General features: G+C 35.6%; 1 long non-coding RNA gene across 1 annotated transcript; it reads left to right on the plus strand.

Moving 5' to 3' along the window:
- Window positions 1-3,662: 3,662 nt before the first annotated feature.
- On the plus strand, window positions 3,663-6,342 carry LOC114263611 (uncharacterized). The gene is made up of 3 exons (XR_003629660.2): window positions 3,663-3,801; window positions 5,497-5,547; window positions 6,065-6,342. It is a non-coding gene; the product is annotated as an uncharacterized LOC114263611 (long non-coding RNA).
- The last annotated feature ends 13,472 nt before the right edge of the window (window positions 6,343-19,814 follow it).

Raw genomic sequence — 19,814 nt, forward strand, 5'->3', positions numbered from 1 at the left:
ATAAGACAAAACGGAACTTCCCCTTATTTATAAAATATACAGGAACTTGCCCAACAAACAAAGAGAATAAAGTTAGCATTGATTTCACAAAACTTAAAGCACTTGGGAACCTCCTTGGAAGGCACAGTGGTTGACTTGACAAAACAAAACTCCATGCTAGCAACTTAGGCCTAGTCCCACACCTAATCACCTATTTACATAAATAACACAATGAACTGGAGCCTAGTTAATAACAACGGAATAAAGGTTTTATGAATGATGTCCAAATTAAATTCAGAAATCAGAGTTCATATCAGAAACAAATTCAGATTCACATACTTATACAGATTTCATAAATTGTAACACGAACTGTGATTAGCTACTAATCCATGGTTAAGAGTGTCTAATCAGTAATTAAGAAGAAATTATGAATTAATTGGTTGTGTATTGTATTATTTGAGTTTTATCTGTCTACTATAGGAATATTAGTCTATATTTCTGTTTCATTATGCGAATTGAAAGCCTTATTGGCATTTAATTACGAAATTGACTTGGGTTATGTGTTATTTGGAATTTTTAAAATTTTATGGTAAGTTTAATTGAAACTCGATTCGGAATCAAATAATTAGAATAAAAAGAATATAATTGTTTAATCTAAGCAAGGATTAATTAATTCCACTACTAACACCTATATAAGCCTAATGTGTCTCATACCACTACACGCATACACACTTCATCATCTTTTGACATCAAAATCGTGAGAAAGAGAGAGAAGAGGAAACAACTTGTATTCAAGCTTGGAATTGTAGAAAATTGGACTTCTATAGTATAACTGAACACTTAAGGTAAGAATTCAAGCCTTTAGCTTTGTAATTAAGACACTTAACACATGAGCACAAGAGAATCAAGTTGAATCATACAAGAATTGAGCTTAAGAGTGTAGAAAATAAGACAAATTATGCATGCATGCTCATTTCATTGTGTTTCGAAGATGTTTTCAAAGAATTTCCTATTGCATGTCCTCATTTTGGCTTTGTTTTGAGAATTCAACATGTTTGTACCAAACATCTCAATTGATCATGGTTTGGAAAGTTGAAGCTCAAATCATTACATGCATGTTATGTTTTAGAAGTTTCAAGTTGAATTTTGGACAATTGACTTACTTTTGGAACTTGATTTTGCAAAATGATCCTTAATTCTTGATGTTTTACAAGTTTAGCCATGTTTTCTCAAGTTTTTGGCCAAAACGATGTGTTTAAAAGCTTTGAAATTGATTTTTGCATCCTGAACATCAATCTGTAAATTCTAGAATTCTACATCATCGCTTGAGCAACAGAACCTGCACTCGAGCGACCATTCTTTGTTTTGCACTTTCGGTTGAGTGATTAAAAGTTGGCTTGAGCATAAAATCCATGCTCCCATTACTTTTGCAAACATGAGCCTCCGCTCGAGGGAGGGAACTTGCGCTCGAGCGATCGCGCCTATTTTTGAATCTAGGCTTGAACAACTAGAAGTTGTGTTCGAGCATAAAATGAGAGCTCCCAAAAGTTTTACAGAATTTTGCAGTCCGTTCGAGCCACCAAAGTTGCACTAGAGCGAAGACCCTGTTTTCATAAATTTGGCTAAGTGTTCCAAACCATATTTTAGTATCCTCATTGCATCCTAGGCTTTTTCTAAGCCCTAATTAAGACATAATAATGAGGACAAGACTTAAAACACACTAAGAACGAAACGTAATGAATTAAGTATTTTCTGAGCGTGTGTTTCAGTGTGTATCCGTTATCTGTTTGTGTAGGTCACGCATCGTAAGCTATTCGATCTGTCTACTTTTGGAGCTAACTGTGAGTAATAACTTAGTAAATCTATGTTCAACTTTATTTATTTTATGTATGATGAAATAAGATCTGTTTATGAAATGATATGTTTTGTACAATGAATGATTGTCCAATTTCTGACATGTATTCATGGCATCCTTAGCATATCTGTTAGTTGTTACCCAGTATCAAAGGTTCCATTATGGAACTTAATATGTCTGTAATCTATTACTCATACCAGAGGCTCCATCATGGAGCTTAGCATATCTATCATCTGTTACTCGGATCTAAAGGTTCCTTTATGGAATTGGTTACTTATAACCACCATCTATTATGTATCTATTCTGTATCTGTTCTGTATCTGCTCTGTTAGCACTAATGGATGTACTACGTATGATTAAGCATGAACACTAATTTCTGTGTATGATTTGAACAAGAATATGAACATAGATCTGCTTCTGTTTCTAAAATAAATATGAATTTGCTTTTGAATCTAATATGGGACATCATTCATTTAAACCCTTTTACTCTTTTATTATTTACTAGGCTTTCGCTCACTCTATTATCTATGTATGCAGGTGACCAGGCGCGTCACCAGGCGCAATGATAGCAGCCTGAAGACCTATTTTGTCAGCCACCCTTGTGTCTCCCAAGGAGGTTCCAGGGAAAAAGTTACGTGGTCGAGTTTTGTGAATTAAGTTTAAGACTCTATTTTCTCTTATCAAAATCTGAACAAGTTTTTCGTTTATCTGTATATATGTGTGTGACGCAGGACTAATGTAATCATGACGTCACTGATATGTATAAGAAGTTTTAAATTTCAGTTCCATGTAAGTCTACACAGCTCAATAGACTATATAAGTTTTATATCTGCTTCCGCAGCCCCTTATTATGTGTTAATTTGGTTTGAGGCTTTTGGTAATTGTAACAATCCCACCACGTATAATGATTAGCACTTAATTAATTAAGGAGATTTGAAATTTAATTGCCAATTATTCCAATTTAATCTGAGATTTACGAAAATTATAGAGATTGATTCATTTATGGTTGTATTAAGTATTTATTTTGGAATTAGAAATTGAAAGCCTAAATGGTTCAAGAAAGTATAAATAGTGAATTGAATTTCGAGTATCAGACCATATGGGAAGTTCAATTAAATATTCGATTCAGATTTATAAAATTGAGATTTGATTAATTGGGTCCGAATTGGAGTTAATTAAGTTAAGAGGATTAGGAATTAAGATTATTATAAATTAAATTCATTTATGTGGTGCCTAATTTGAATACGTAATTTATTGACGAAATTTTGAGTCTGATCAGAAATTGAAGGATTAAATGATCTAAGAAACCAAAATTGAGGATGGAAATGAGTTTAATTTAATATTTGGAGCCTTTTGGGAGTTTGATTAAAAATCTGATTCGTATTGATAAATTTAAATATATTTAATTAGACTCTAATGGAAGTCAATTAGATTAATTAAATTATGGGAGATTTATGATTAGTTATGGTTAATTTAATTATATGTTAATAAAGACTTATTGAGAATAAGTGTTATTTAATTGAATTAATCTTAATCGTAAATTTAATTGTAGAATAATTTAGAGTTGGAGGATATTTGTGGGTGTGTATGCGCTTAGAAATCTGGGTGTGCAGAGAAATTCAGTGTGTGTGTGTGTGCGCGCGCGTGCGCATGTGAGTGTTGTGCTGGAGGCTTCAAGGAGTGTGCACGTGTGTATTATGAAGAGAGGAGTGTGTATACAAGAGGAGATGTAGAGTAGGCAACTATTCTTTTATTTTCTTGCTGGAAGCATTATTGTGAGGGAAAGAGATTGAGAACCAAAAAAAGAGTATAGCTTCATGTTTATTTTGGGCAAACCCGTGAGAGAGAACCAAGAGAGAGAAGGAAGCAATTTCAGCTCAAGAAAAAGAAAAACTAAGGGAAGAAAAGCTAGGGGGAGCAAGAGAATTAAAAGGGAATCAACTAAACTTCTTGAGATTAAAGTTAAGGTATGAAATCAAACTTAATTTTTTTGTAGAATCTTTACATGACACTTAAAATTAAGAAGAGTTTAGGATCAATTCTATGGAATTTGCAAGGAAATGGGTTTGAACAAGAAAATAAAGCTAGGATTCATAGTTTATGGAAATAAACATGGAAATTGATCATTTTTGGTTTGATATTGAATATCTTGCATGAATTTGGGCCTTATTTCTACATGCATGTAATTTGGAAGAATTAAAGAATAAATATGGGTTTTGATATTAATTATTAACCCATGCATGTAATGTAATCTAAGAGTTTGACTCAAATTAAACATATTTTGGAACATCTATGATTATGAATTAAATTGAGGTTAAAAAAAAATTGAGTTAAGCTTGAGATTAAGGAAATAAGTTTGGGAAAATTTATCAAGTAAGTTTAATTTGTGTTATTCCTCATGAATTTGGACTTCATCTTCACATGCATCAACGAATTTTTAAGAGATTTGAAGAATTAATTTCATGTTTGGGTATAAAAAGAGCAATTTTTGGGAAATTATGAATTCATGAACATTTTAAACTTAATATTGAATTAAAAGAATTTTGGATGTAATTGGTTTGAATTTTGATCCTAATTTCACACATGCAAATATTTTTCTAAGAGTTTTATAGCTTTAATTTCATGTTTTAGATAATCCTCCATGCATCATGAATTAAGAAAGTTTGGAATTAGTCTCATGGATTTTGTAAGAAATAAGGTTTTAAGTCAGAAATTAAGTAGAATCATAGTTGTGGAAATTAATTTGGAAAATTAATTGTTTTGATTCGATTTTGTAGTATTTTCTTGTAATACATGAGTTTTTAAGGGAATTGAGCCATTCAAGTTCATATTTTGAAGAAACAAAGGAACTATTTTAATAAAATCAAGTTTATGGAAATTTGGAATTAATTCTAAAGTTTTGATTTTATAATTAGATTTTTAATCCATGCGTGTAATGTAATTTCAAGAGTTTGGAAAGTCTAATTCATATTTTAAAATTGTAAGTTTGATATACAGAAAATGAGTTAAAACTAAATTTGGACAATTAGAGCATGATTTCGAATAAATGATTTCTAATTGAGAGTGTTTACTAAATTATACAATGGTTCTCCATATTTTTGTACCAAAAATACCAGTTTTGAGGCTTTGAATATCAAATTTGAACTTCAATTACAATTCTGAAATTTCCAAAATTTACATTATCCGCTCGAGCGGGGAAAGTCGAGCTCGAGCGTGAAAGTCGAGCTCCCAGAAGTTTTTTCAAATTTTACAGTCCGCTCGAGCGACCAAAGTGGCGCTCTAGCAAAGACCCTATTTTCAGCATATTTTGAAAAATTGTATTTAGTTCATATTTTTATTCTCATCTCTTTCCAAAGCATTCTAGACATGATTTATGGCTCAATAAAGATTAATAAGTTAAAAATCAACATTAATTAGTTGCTTAAGAGAATAAGCCATTAACTTAGTAGTACTTGATAAAGAAGCCAACTGAGAATTGGTTTATTTAGAAAAGAATGATTTAGTAATAAAAGGGGTTTGTGAAATGAGAACCCGATTTATTTGACTAAAGAAAGAATAAGCGTAGTGGACCTTCGAATTTTTGAGACAGAAAACAAAAAAGTCAAGTTTGATCAAGGAAGTAATATTGTGCTTCAATGTGTATATGTTATGTGTTTGTGTAGGTCACGCGCTATTGTCTGCTTGATCTATCCGATCTGCTTCTGCTACTATCTGTGAGTAATAACTTTGTAAAGTTATGTTCAATGTTAAATATTTTCTGGACATTATGATATGAAATGATTAGTTTATGAAATGCTACGCTACATTTGAAATGAATGAATGATTGTCCAAGCTTCTGAAATGCATTTGTGGCATTCTTAGCGTCATATGATATGCGTCCCTTCATGGATCATCAGGTCCCTTTATGGGTCATCAGGTCCCTTTATGGGTCATCGGAAACGTCTCTGTGCACATGAGTCATCGGAATGCCTTCAAGGCCATCCCTTTATGGGTCATCGGATTTGTTAGCGCTAATGGATGTATCACGCATGATTATATGCAAAAATCTGAATGTGAAAATGACCATGAATATGTATATGAATCTGTTCAATTTTGGAATCTGAATATGCATAAGACTCTGTTTCTGATAAGAATCTGATTTCTAACTCTTTGATGGACATCATTCATTAAACCCTTTACTCTGTTATTATTCACTGGGCATCAGCTTACAGTTTATATGTATGTATGTAGGTGATCAGGGCGTGACCAAGCCTTGAGGCGCTTGGAATCAGTTTTTGACAGCCAACCTATGTGCCTCCCGTGGAGGTTTCGGACATGTCTAATGGTTATGGCTAAGCACATAAGTTGAAGTTTTGTTTTCCTGTTCAGCTAGACAAGTCTTTGTGTATTTTGTAAATAGGGCTAAGTCCATTTTTGTCTATCTTATATATGTATATATATGATGATGTTCATATGTATGTATATAAAGTTTAAAATTTTTCTATCTCATATAAGTCTGCACAGCTCAATGGATGGTGTATGATTGCTATTTGCTTCCGCAACCCCTAATTATATGTTTGTCTGTTAAGAGGCCTTGGGTAATCTAAGGATTACTGGCCGATTACGACGCTAAACCTATAGGGGCGAGTTTGGGTCGTGATAGTAATCCTAGGATTACTAGTCGGTTACGGCGCTAAACCTATAGGGGCGGGTTAGGGTCGTGACATAAATAGTTATACGTGGTACATCCATTAGCTAACAAATCAGATTGGTCATAAAGACCCACGTGCATAGTCGGTATTGACGACCATAATGGTCAACATCTTTGTGCACAAATAGCCATAGGATTATTACTCCCAGGCGAGGACCATGTAAACATAGGCTACAGTATTGTTACCCCCAGGCAAGGGCCACATGCATTTTGGCTATGATATTGTTTCCCCCCAAGCGAGAGCCACATGAACATAAGCCACGGTATTGTTTCCCCCGAGCAAGGGCCACGTGAACTAGGGATGTCACAAATACATTTCAGAAAAATGGACATTCATTCATGATTCATAAAATAGCATTTCAGAAACCAGATCATATCATTTCAGTCATAAAATATTTATAATCAAACATAGCTTTATAGAGTTTGTTACTCACAGATAGCTCCAGCAGCAGAACAAACTGATCAATCGGGCGGTAACACGTGACCTACATAAACACGTGATGGATACACATTGAAGACATGTTTTAAAGGTGTTTACTTATCATTCTTCTTGCTTAGCGTGTGTTTCTAACTCTTATCTTCATTATTGTAGCTTAATCATAGCCTAGGAATGCCTAAGATATAATGAAAATGCAAAGATGCACTTTTGGAACACTTAGCCAAAATTTTGAAAACAGGGCAGTTTGCTCGAGCGTAACTTATGCCGCTCGAGCGGTCTGCAAAGTTTGCAAAAGTATTGGGAGCTTAAATTTTACGCTCGAGCCAACTTTTAGTCGCTTGAGCCAAGGTTTAAAACAAAGGGCGGTCGCTTGAGCGCAACTTTTGTCGCTTGAGCCAACCCCCAAACTCTACAAAACTTCTGAGAGCTCGTATTTTACAATCGAGCAAAGGAACCATCGCTCAAGCGATTATGTTGAATTCTGGAATTTCCAAATTGCTCTCCAAGCTTCCAAACACACTCTTTTAGGCCAAAACTTAAGAATCCATGTAAAGACTTATAGAACTTTATGAATTCAAAGTCGTTTCGCAAAATCAAAGCCCTAAAGCAAGTCAATTTTTTGAAATCAAATTTGAAACTCATTGTATAACACATGCATGATAAATCATGATTTCTTTCCTTCCAAAACATGATCAAGTGAGATGAAATGACATGAAATGTGATGAATTTCGATAACAAAGCTAAGATAAACAATTACATGTAAGAATTCTTTGGAAATTTTTCAAAACATGGTGAAATAAGCAGGCATGCATGATTTGTTTCTCAAGTCTACTTCCTTAGCTTAAATTATGCAGTAATCAACTTGATTCTCTTGGATTCTCATGTTAACTAACTTAATGTCTCAAATTCAAGGTTGAATTTCTTACCTAGGCTCTCAATTCTCTTGAATCTTACCAATTCCATGTATGATTCTTCCAATTCTTTCAATTTTCCAAGCAATTCTTCCTCCTCAAGCTTTGATCTCAATGTTCTCTCTTCTCTCCCTCTCCTACATTTTTGTCGAAGAAGATGATGATAATGAAGTGTATATGAGGCTTCTAGAATCAACTAGCCTTATATAGGCTCAATTAGTGGAGAGAAATTAATCCTTTATTAAGCTAATCAATTGGCATTATTTTATTCTAATTATTTGATTCCGAATTGAATTTTAATTAAACTTGCCATAAAATTCTAAAAATTCTCAATTACACATTGACCTAGTTAATTTCGTGTTCTGATGCCGTTAAAGCCTTCAATTCGCATATTGAAACAGAAATTCAGATAAATATTCCTACGTTAGACAGATATAAGCACAATTAACACAAAACATATACAATTAACTCATAATTTCTTCTTAATTACTCATTAAGCATTCTTAATTATGGTTTATTGACTAATCACAGGTCGGGGTTATTACAATAGCAGCCCCTATATATTATTTATTCACCCTTTCTTTTATTTCTTTCTTTATCCCTCTCTATATCTCTTTTTGTGTGTGCATCTTTATATAATTTAATTGGTTAACTTGAACTTATATTTAAATATAAATTTTGCGTCACACTAATTTTTAGTTTTGTTATCAAATAAAAATTAAGTTAAATTGAATTGTGAATTTTGTTAGATTTTAATTCAGTGGTGCCATTTCTGAGTTAAAATCCTGACTTCGCCACTAACTATAATGATGGTGGTGGTGGTAGATATGAGGATGGTGGTGGTGGTAGTAATTGTGATGATGCAATGGGAACTTCTATTTCCATATTCAAAAGTTTTTTGTACACATTTTTTTCTCAATACACATACTTAATGATTATTTATGTCAAAAATGCCTTTAACTTCTTCAACTTTCAAATCTAATCCTAACCCTAGCCACCATTTGTCAAACCCTAACCCTAAACATACAATCCCTCATTTTATCGTTTATCGCCTCCTTTCCTTTTCATCGTAACTTCCCTAGCCTTCATTACAATTACCTAACCTTTTTTTCTTCACTCTTGTGCAGCCTTCCTTAACCATCGCTAGCACCTTGAAATCTTAGATTGAGGAAGAAGACTCCATTTCGTCCCATGAAGACTACCAATGTCAAAAGAATCGTCACCATCAAACACTAACCATCAAATCAATGACTTTTTACTATATACCAAATATTGAACCAATAAGGTGTGCTTGGATATCAACTACCGAACCAATTTGAGTGATGACAGCAAGGTTCATAAAAGTAGGAGACAGCAAAAGGAAGGTTAGCAATAGAGGATGGGGTCGGGTTATAAAGGAGGGTTTACAACAGAGAAAATGGACGATAGGAGAGAAAGTGGGCTAAGAGTTAGTGGCGGAAGAGATAAATAATGTCGGTGATAGAAAATGATGGTAGTTAATGGTTTGTGGCTAATGGTTTGAGTGAAAGAAGATAAGTATATTATAGAATGGTATCTTAATTCAAATTTGTAATAAAACAAAAAAAAATCATTAAGTATGTAGACTGGGAGAAATTGATATGTAAAAATTGACGCTCCCTATGGCAATAGTGAGTGGTGATGGTGGTGATGATGACAATAATAAGGTGGTGATAGTAGGAATGAGTGACTTTGATTCGAAAAACATTTTGCACTTTTAAAAAAACAAAATATTTTCCACCCAAATCAACTTAATTTTTATTGACATGAAAAGAGTTTTTCATTAGCTATTATTTTTTGTCGCACCAAACGTCATATATTTATAAAAATGTTTTTACCGTTCAGAATTTAAAATGTCTAAATGGAAAGTGCAAAATATAATTATAGTTATCTAATTTGAAATTTTGAAATCTTTGAAAAGAAAGTAAAAAAACAAATGTTGATAATATTTTGATGGGTAATTCTATGGTACATATTCTCTTTTGTACCATATCCAAGTTATGTAATTTATGAGTTTGATTATTACGAATGGTATCACTCAATATTATACGAGTTATAATTAAAAAAATTAAGTTATAAACAAACATCATATGAGGTGTAATTAAATAACTTGGATCATAGCCAAAATAATGTCATAATGGATATCACAATGTGACATAACTAAAAACACAATCGTAATCAAAGACACAAAAATCATAATTAAAGGTGCATACAATACACATCAACTTTTCCGTATTATGATAAGGATAATCACATTTGAAACTATCTGACGCGATGTGTTACATATCACTAATGACATAACATATGACATTAAAATACAAATTGACCAGTCCAACATTTAAGCAATTTATCTATTTTCAGACCTACCTTCAAACCATTATTCTAGTCTGAACTATAAATCGTTGTTTTAATTTTTGAATGTAATTATTTTATTTAAAGACTATAATTTAACAATAAATCAATCTACTAATAAAATAAATAAATTATGTGTGTATGAAATAATTGAATCGGATTAATCAACAAGCCAACACCTTCGGCTTAATTGTCTAGAAATTATAGAAGACTATTTGTCACGTGGAGTGTGTATTTTGCGTGAGTCGCGATATTAGTTGAACTGTACATAAGTTGGTCTGGATATCTGATTATAAAATATAAAATAAAAATAAAAAACCTAGCGAAAACTCAACTCCGATTTTAAGTTTTTTGGATAAAAAAACTGCTTGGTTTGAGCATGCTGTTAGCATTAGGAGATGAAATGTATTTATGATTCATCTTTAAAAATAATTTTGTAATTTACCTAATACGTTTTTATATTACATTAACTCTATCATTTCACTATAAGATGGCATCTTTAAATAAATTATTTAATTATAATAAGATGCATCCTACGGTGAGGTCTTACATTATGTTCATTATTTACATAGAAAAATAAATATATATATAAATGTTAAATTTGAAGATACCTGACATAATAATCTTTATTCCCTTTTAAGTAGGTGTAAAATTTTGAAACAAATTATATAGATATAGATATAGATATAGATATAAATAGATTGATAGGATGATTGGAGAACAAACATCAAACAAACTACATACATCTCCATCTCCACGAACGAAGGATCTGATTCGGGGCCAACATTAAAAGCCAAGCTTGGAAACCATTATACTGCAAAGCCATTTTGTCGCAAGAAGAAGAGTGAGTGAGTTACTCACACTTTCACTACCCAAAATAACCCAACCCAGCCCGGATAGCTAAGCCTTGGCCTCGTTTGGGATCATGCCTTTTTAGTAATTTTTTGACTTTTTAGTTAAAATGTAATGTAAAAAAAACTAGTATGTTTGGGATGACTTTTTGGCTTTTTAGAAAAGATGTGCAAAAAGTAGAGAAAAAATGAAATATTTGACTTTTTTATATGAGTTGTTGGTTTTTTTATTTTTTTAAGTAACTTTTTGACTTTTTGACTAAAAAAGTCACTTGCCAAAAGAGGCCAAGAATGATGCCACCACCAAGGCCAACCATAGATCTATTATTCTATCAAAATGTCTATTTTTATATTTGGTTGACAAAACAAATAGTGAAAAATATTTTATAACCATTCACAAGGAAACGATTATTCCACAAAGAAGTCCGCGAAATAACAATTTTATTTTTATTTCAATGAACCAAGTATAAATAAATTATGTAATAATGAGAGTTATATCATACATTATGAATCAATATATATGTAAATATTACTAGACCATTGTGCGATGAGAATTTTATGCGAAGATACATTACATTGTATACACAGAAATTTTACGTAAGTATTAGGTGATGCACTTTTAATTCGACACCTTATCTATTATAGTTTGGGTTGCCTCATACACTTTAAAAGGAAGAAAGTTCAAATTGAAATCCTAAGCCCCTCCACCTCATTCTCACATGTAAGTGAATGGCTCATACAAGCCTCTCCAACCCCTCCCCAACGAATTCGGCACACTGTCATTCCTTCCTCTACAAGCCTTCAATCCAAAGATAATCAAGTCTTCAATGAAGACCTAGCCCTAATTCCATGTCCTTATTATATATTAAAAGATTATTGGCTGATGATTTAATCCTAATCCCATGTCATTGTCATATATTAAAAGATTATTGACCCATGATTTATACTTTTACATTATGTTTGGTTGGGGAATTTAGGGAGAGATTTGGAAAGGAAAAAAGATGTGTGAAACTAAGTGAAATATTGTTGGCACCATAAATCTGTAATTATTATTATTATTTATTATTTATATAATTGCAGAACATGTGGCACCCTCCTACTCATTTGGAGGTTATGGGAAGTTATGAAATGTGAAAAAGATGATGGAGAATAAAGTGGAGAACATGGAGCATGAATTAAAGGTTAAAGGAAATTATGAAGATATGGAGAGATATGCGGCATTCTGGAAATGAAGATGGAAGAGTTGGTACTATTAGGTGGTTATTGGGTAGTTATTGCTGGAAGTTTTTTCCTACAAATATTTGCCTATAAATAGCCATTCATGGCTACATTGTAAGGGGCCAGAATTCAAATCAAAGACAATTGATTTCAATATTTCTTGTCATTTTCCTTATCTTAGGAGTAGTTTAACATAGATTTATACTTCGAAGCATTTATTTTCAGCACTTCCTTTTTGAAGCATTTTATGCACTTCATTTTCGAAGCATAGGAGTAGAGGTAAGTAATTATTATTTTGATTGTTCACTCAATCGTCTTTCTCCGTGTCTCTCATTCTTCTTTTAATTTTTCTTTTCTCTACACTTGGCAATTTTGAAGTCCTCTTTGTTGAGACAAAAGAACTGTCAACGCAATCGCTTGATAATTAGCTTGAATTTAATCTGTAAGGATTTTTCAATCCTTGCTAGCACGCTCTCATTGATGATTTTTTCTTTCGTAGGAAAAATAAACCAACAATTTTTGGTACGCCCGGTGGGATGTCAAGTGTAAGAAATGCAAAATGAATTGGATTTGTTCATTTCAAATAGCCTAGATGAAATCTATTGGCGTAAACAAAAAATTTTGTATTTTCAAGAAGAGATCCATTTTCTTGATGTAATAAACTTTCATCCCTTACAATATTATTTGGTAGAAGAAAAAAGACACCATTTAATTGGAGAAATTCATCAACTTGATATGAAAATTCGCCAATGGAATGATGAGTTATCAACTCTATCTACCAAGTCTTTAACTGGGGCTTTAATGGCCGGAATTGGTGAATTTTTTCAGAATTTTTCCATGGTTAAAAATAGCAAAAGCAAAGAGTTGTTTTCATCAATAGCTCGGGGGGTTCAAGTGCTGTAACAACCCTCATACTGTTTACTGATTAATGACTGAATGATTACCGTTAATCATTGATTACTGCGAAATGGAACTGATAACTGACTGAAATTGAAACTGAATTGACTGAGTATATGTTAGTTAATTGCATTCTATCTGTTTAATTGTCTGATTATCTGTTCATGTTTATATGTTTAAACTGCTAATTGAAGGCCTTACCGACGGCCGAATCCGAAACCGATTAGTGTTCTATGATCCTTAGAATTAAGGTGATTTTATAGTATAATTATCTGAAAATTGATTGGGTATGATTAAATTAGATTAAAATAAGCCAATTAAAGAGTTTGCCATATTTACCATTTTGCCACTATCTCATATACACACACTTGAGCCTTTTACACTCCACGTATGTGATCAAACCAAACATTTCTTCTCCTCTTCTTGCCTCAACCGACCCAAGCTAGAGAGTGAGAGAGAGTTGAGTTGTTCTTGAGAGATTTGCTTGATCTTGCTTGGAATTGAAGTGTATTTGCATATTTGAGCTCCCTTCTTGAACTACAAGACTAAAGGTAGCTCCATTGTCTTCTTGTCCATGTTTTGAGTTGATTGTTGCATGGTCCATGTTAGATTGTAGAGCTAAGTCATGATTTGGGTCATTAATGGTGAATTGAAGCTTAAGTGTTGCATGCATGTACATATATTGAAGTTTTGAGGTTGTGGTTCATCATACCTCACATGCATGTCCATCTTTTGGTCATACTCCATGAGTTCATCTTGTTTTTGAAGGCTTGAGCTCTCTTGAAACAGCATTAAAGCTTTGAAAATGATTTAAGATCATGCATGTCATGTTTGAAGAATGTTCTTGGAAAATGATTTGAAATTGGTTTGAAATTGGGTTTGAATTAAACACCCTTGGGCTTTGATTTCTCGAATTGAGCTTTGAATCATGTTACTCCATGTGTTTATAAGAGTTTTCCAGAAAATGAGCCCAAGAGGATCGATTTTGATGCATTTAAACTTGAGTTTGAGCTTGGAGGTGCAATCTGGGTTTTCCAGATTTCGCACTTCCGCTCGAGCGGGGAAATTTACGCTCGAGCGTGGAATCCGAGCAACCAGCATCTCTCTGCACTGTTTTGCAGTCCGCTCGAGCGGAGTATTGGGCGCTCGAGCGGAGTCATGTCTCAAGCTCGAGCGGGCGTCGAGCGGAGATTTCACCCATCCAGTACTTTTACAGTACGCTCGAGCGGGAAAGTTTGCGCTCGAGCGTGTACCTTTGTTTGCCTGTACGCTCGAGCGGGGAAACCTGAGCTCGAGCGGGACTCTGTTTTTCTGAAAATCCTGAACATGCTTTTAAATGTACATCTGTGCATCCTCATCCCATTCTAGGCATTCTTAGGCCTAGTTTAAGGCATCTTGTTGAGGATATAGATGTAGAACACACCGAGGAATTAGGGATTAAGTTATAATATTTCCCAACTGTATAGCTTAGTGTGTGTTCAACCTGTGAACTGTGTAGGGTTGGCAACTGGGGAGACACGCTCTAGCATACTGTAGCCCAAAACTCTGTGAGTAACAATTGTGTAAAGATATGTTCAACTGATATCTTTTGAATACTGAACTGAACTGTCTACTGAACTGGTATTATCTACTGAATGAATGTATGTCCTTTATTTCTGAACTGTACTGTGGCATCCTTAGTACTTACTGTTTACTGTTACTGTTACTGCGACAGAATTCTCTGTCGGTTCCCTCGTGGAACCACTACTGTTTACTGACTGATGGCCATCATTACTGTTTGGTCTTTTAAGACCTACTGTTACTGTTATGCTAATGGATGTACCACATATGACTGTTTACTGTACTGAACAACTGAAATACTGATTGAATTGAACTGTTTTCATTACTGTAAGGACATTCATTCTAAACCCCTTTACGCATTATGTTATTCACTGGGCTTTAGCTCACTGCTCATATATATATGTAGGTGTACAGGCACCAGATCGGAGCTAGGAGCGTCAGGGTAACTCCAGTTTTGTCAAGCCAGCCTTTGTGCCTCACTGCGAGGTTCCGAGTTGCCATGCTATGGCTTGGGGGTGTTTTGTTTGTTTTCCCCCGTCTGTCTCCATACTGTTTGGATTACTGTACTGTATAGACTGACTGTTTATCGTACTGCTATCAAGGGATTAGGTCCCCGTACTGTGTGACTGTAAATTTTGTATAGACCGTACTGTTTTGTACATACGGAATGTTTCTGTACTGTTATGTAGGGTTGAGTCCCTAGTTTGAATGGATGTCAATATTGTACATACTGTTCTGTACTGTTTATGTATGAATGCATGAAAAATCTTTTTGGCATACTGACTGTCACAGCTCATTGGACATTGTTTAATTACTGTATTGGCTTCCGCCAGGCCCTGTACTCTGTTTTACTGTATTACTGTTAAGCAGGCCTTCGGTAATCTCGGATTACTGGCCGGTTACGGTGCTAAACCCATAGGGCCGGGTTTGGGTCGTGACAGAGTGGTATCAGAGCGATACTTATCACGAGTTATACCGCACACACGTGTCCAAATGAGCTATAGGGTGTCCTAGAAAAGTTATTAGGGCATCTCATGAACTTGAAAAGTGTGTGGTTATGTTATGACTGAAGATCTGCTAATGTGTTAAACTGGTAAACAAATGACTGCTTATGTTTAAAACTGTTATAACTGCTTATAGTGAAATGGACAATGCAAATGAACCTGAGTCCTCATCTACTGAGGCAAGAATGGAAAGAATGGAAAGAATGATCGAACTGATAACTGCTAGACTTGAACAACAACAGAACCAACCGCCCCCACCTCCTCCTCCTCCGGTTTAGCCGGAACCTAATGTGAATGTGAATGATGGGGATATTATTGCTCTCACCCATAAATTCAGCAAGATGAAACCGCCATCCTTTCAGGGAGGCCTCGAACCGTTAAAGGCTGAAGCTTGGGTGCTTGAAACAGAAAAACTATTTGAAGTGTTTCCGTGCTCAGAAGCAAATAAAGTATTGTTAGCTACCTTCACCCTACAAGAAGAGGCTAGAAGGTGGTGGATGTTGATCCGCGACGCAAATACTGTTATGACATGGGCTCAGTTCAAGGAGTCCTTCTTTGAAAAGTATTTCCCTCAGTGTGTTAGGGATAGGAAAGTGACTGAATTTGAACAGTTGAAGCAGGGCACAATGTCCGTTGCAGAATATGAAACCAAATTTACTGAACTTGCCCGTTATGCACCGCATATGGTGGATACTGAGTATAAGAAGGCCAGAAAATTTGAAGGTGGCCTTAATGTGGCAATACTTGACCGGATAAATGTTTTGAAGTTACCGACTTTTGTGGGTGTTCTCGACCGGGCATTGATGGCCGAGTCGAACATTGCAGCGGTGAAACAATCTGAAACACCAACAACTGAATGGCATGGAAAAAGGCAGGGTTTCAAATTCAAGAAAGGCAAGCACAACCCAGCCAATAAGAAACAGAACACGGGATCAATGACTAGCCCCAGCCAAGGGAGTGGGTTCATTCCACCCTGCTCTATATGTGGCAACAGGCACAAAGGGGTTTGTCACAAATTATCTGGAGCCTGTTTCAGGTGTGGCAAGGTGGGCCACATGGTTAAAGATTGCCCTTCTACTCCTCAAGGCAATAGCAAAGCTGCAGCCAGCGGCGCAGCATCAAATGCTCCACCAAAGCCTAACCCTAAAGCTGCCGGGAAAGAGCCGGTGAGGCAAGGCCGAGTGTTCGCACTAGTACCGGGAGATGTGCAGAATACCGAGACCGTTGTGTCAGGTATTCTCTCTATCTGTACTCAAAATGCATATGTACTGATTGATTCGGGGTCTACGCATTCTTATGTATCGCATGCTTTCTCACGGAAATTGAATAGACCCTTAGAACCTATGAACTATCTGCTAGCCGTATCATCACCCGTAAGAGGGTCCATGACATGTGCTTATATGTACCCTGCATGTGAAATCATTGTTGGGGATATGCATCTGTTTATTGATTTACTGCCGTTGAACATTGATCATTTTGACGTAATATTGGGGATGGATTGGTTACAAAAATATCATGCCACTATTGACTGTGTGACCAAGCAAGTTGTTTTCCGTCCACCTGGTTTGCCTGAATTTGTGTTTAATGGGAGTGGAGTAGTACCTCCTCCGTATTTGATTTCATCTGTGAAGGCTGTTAAACTGATTAGAAAGGGCTGTAAAGGATATCTGTGTTCTGTACTGACTGTGTCTACTGATGATAGTATTAAAACTGATGTGAATTGTATTCCTATAGTCAGAGAATTTCCAGATGTTTTTCCAGAGAATTTGCCAGGGGATTTGATTGACAGGGAGATTGAATTCACCATGGATGTGATTCCCGGAACACAGCCAGTTTCGAAAGCTCCTTACCGAATGGCTCCAACTGAACTGAAGGAGTTGAAAGTGCAACTGCAAGAACTGTTAGATAAAAAGTTCATCAGACCCAGTACCTCACCATGGGGTGCACCAGTTTTGTTTGTAAAGAAGAAAGATGGCTCACTGAGACTGTGCATTGACTACCGTGAACTGAATAAGGTAACTGTAAAGAACAAATACCCATTACCGCGTATTGATGACCTGTTTGATCAGTTACAGGGTGCTAAAGTATTTTCCAAGATTGATCTCAGATCCGGATACCATCAGTTGAAGGTTAAACCGGAAGACATTGATAAAACTGCTTTTAGAACAAGGTATGGACACTACGAATTTTTGGTTATGCCTTTTGGAGTCACGAATGCCCCTGCTGCCTTTATGGACCTTATGAACAGAATTTTTAAACCATACCTTGATGACTTTATCGTTGTATTTATCGATGACATATTGATTTACTCCAAAAGTGTAGAACAACATGAACATCATCTGAGACTTGCCCTGCAAACCTTAAGAGAACAGAAACTGTATGCTAAACTGTCTAAATGTGAATTTTGGCTTGACCATGTTATGTTTTTGGGGCATGTTGTTAGCAAAGATGGAATTTCTGTTGATCCGCAGAAAATTGAAGCTGTAGTGAACTGGCCTAGACCAACAAATGTGACTGAAGTCCGAAGCTTTTTGGGATTGGCTGGATATTACAGAAGATTTGTCAAAGATTTCTCCAAAATTGCCCTACCACTGACACAGTTAACACAAAAGGGGACATCATTTGACTGGACTGACCAAAGGGAATCTGCCTTCCAGGAGTTGAAAACTCGATTAGTGACTGCACCAGTTCTTACCTTACCTTCAGGTACGGATGGTTATACTGTATTTAGTGATGCTTCTCATAAGGGTCTGGGGTGTGTTTTAATGCAGAATGGGAGAGTTATTGCTTATGCTTCCCGACAACTGAGACCACATGAAAAGAACTACCCGACCCATGACCTGGAACTTGCTGCAGTGGTGTTTGCACTGAAAATCTGGCGTCACTATCTGTACGGGGTGACATGTGAAGTATACACCGACCACAAGAGTTTAAAGTATTTCTTCACACAGAAAGAACTGAATATGAGACAGTGAAGATGGCTAGAACTGATTAAAGACTATGACCTACAAATTTTGTACCATCCGGGAAAAGCCAATACCGTTGCCGATGCATTGAGCCGGAAATTGATTGGAAACTTAGCCTGTTTGCTTACCGGACAGAAAGAGTTGCTTTGTGACCTTGAAAAATCTGAAATTGAAATTGCTTTACGAGAACAAGGTGGAACCTTAGCTGCTATTTCTGCTCAACCGCACTGATTGAAGAGATTAAAGAGAAACAGCAACTGGATGACTTCTTGAAGAAGATCATCGAAAGAAGAGAATCTAAACCGTGACCGGGATTCAAATTTGAGAACAATGTACTAAAATTTCATGAAAGACTGTGTGTACCAAATGATACTGAACTGAAAAGAAGAGTTCTGCAAGAAGGCCACAATTCGAAATTGTCTATCCACCCGGGGAATACGAAAATGTACCAAGATCTGAAACAGAATTTCTGGTGGCCGGGAATGAAGAAAGAAATTGCTGATTTTGTATCCAAATGTCTTCATTGCCAACAGGTCAAAGCTGAACATCAACGACCTGCCGGACTATTGCAACCCCTACCCATACCAGAGTGGAAATGGGAGCATATCACGATGGATTTTATCGTTGGATTACCTAGCTCCAGAAAAGGTATGGATTCCATTTGGGTTATTGTTGATAGACTAACCAAATCTGCTCACTTCTTACCTGTCAAGACGATTTATAATGCGGACAAATTGGCTGTCATCTATATTGATGAAATTGTTAGACTGCATGGAGTGCCTGTGTCTATTGTTTCTGACAGGGATTCGAAGTTTACATCGAGGTTTTGGCAAAGCCTACAGACGGCACTGGGTACTGAACTGAGACTGAGTAGTGCCTATCATCCTCAGACAGATGGACAGTCAGAAAGGACCATCCAAACTCTGGAGGATTTACTGAGAATGTGTGTCCTTGATTTTCAGGGAGACTGGGAAAGTCATCTGCCATTAGTTGAATTCGCCTACAACAATAGCTACCATTCGAGTATTGGTATGGCGCCTTTCGAGGCATTGTATGGCAGAAAATGTAGATCTC

The sequence above is a fragment of the Camellia sinensis genome, chromosome 13 (assembly GCF_055761805.1).
Source record: "Camellia sinensis isolate YWXY chromosome 13, ASM5576180v1, whole genome shotgun sequence".
Lineage (NCBI taxonomy): Eukaryota > Viridiplantae > Streptophyta > Magnoliopsida > Ericales > Theaceae > Camellia > Camellia sinensis.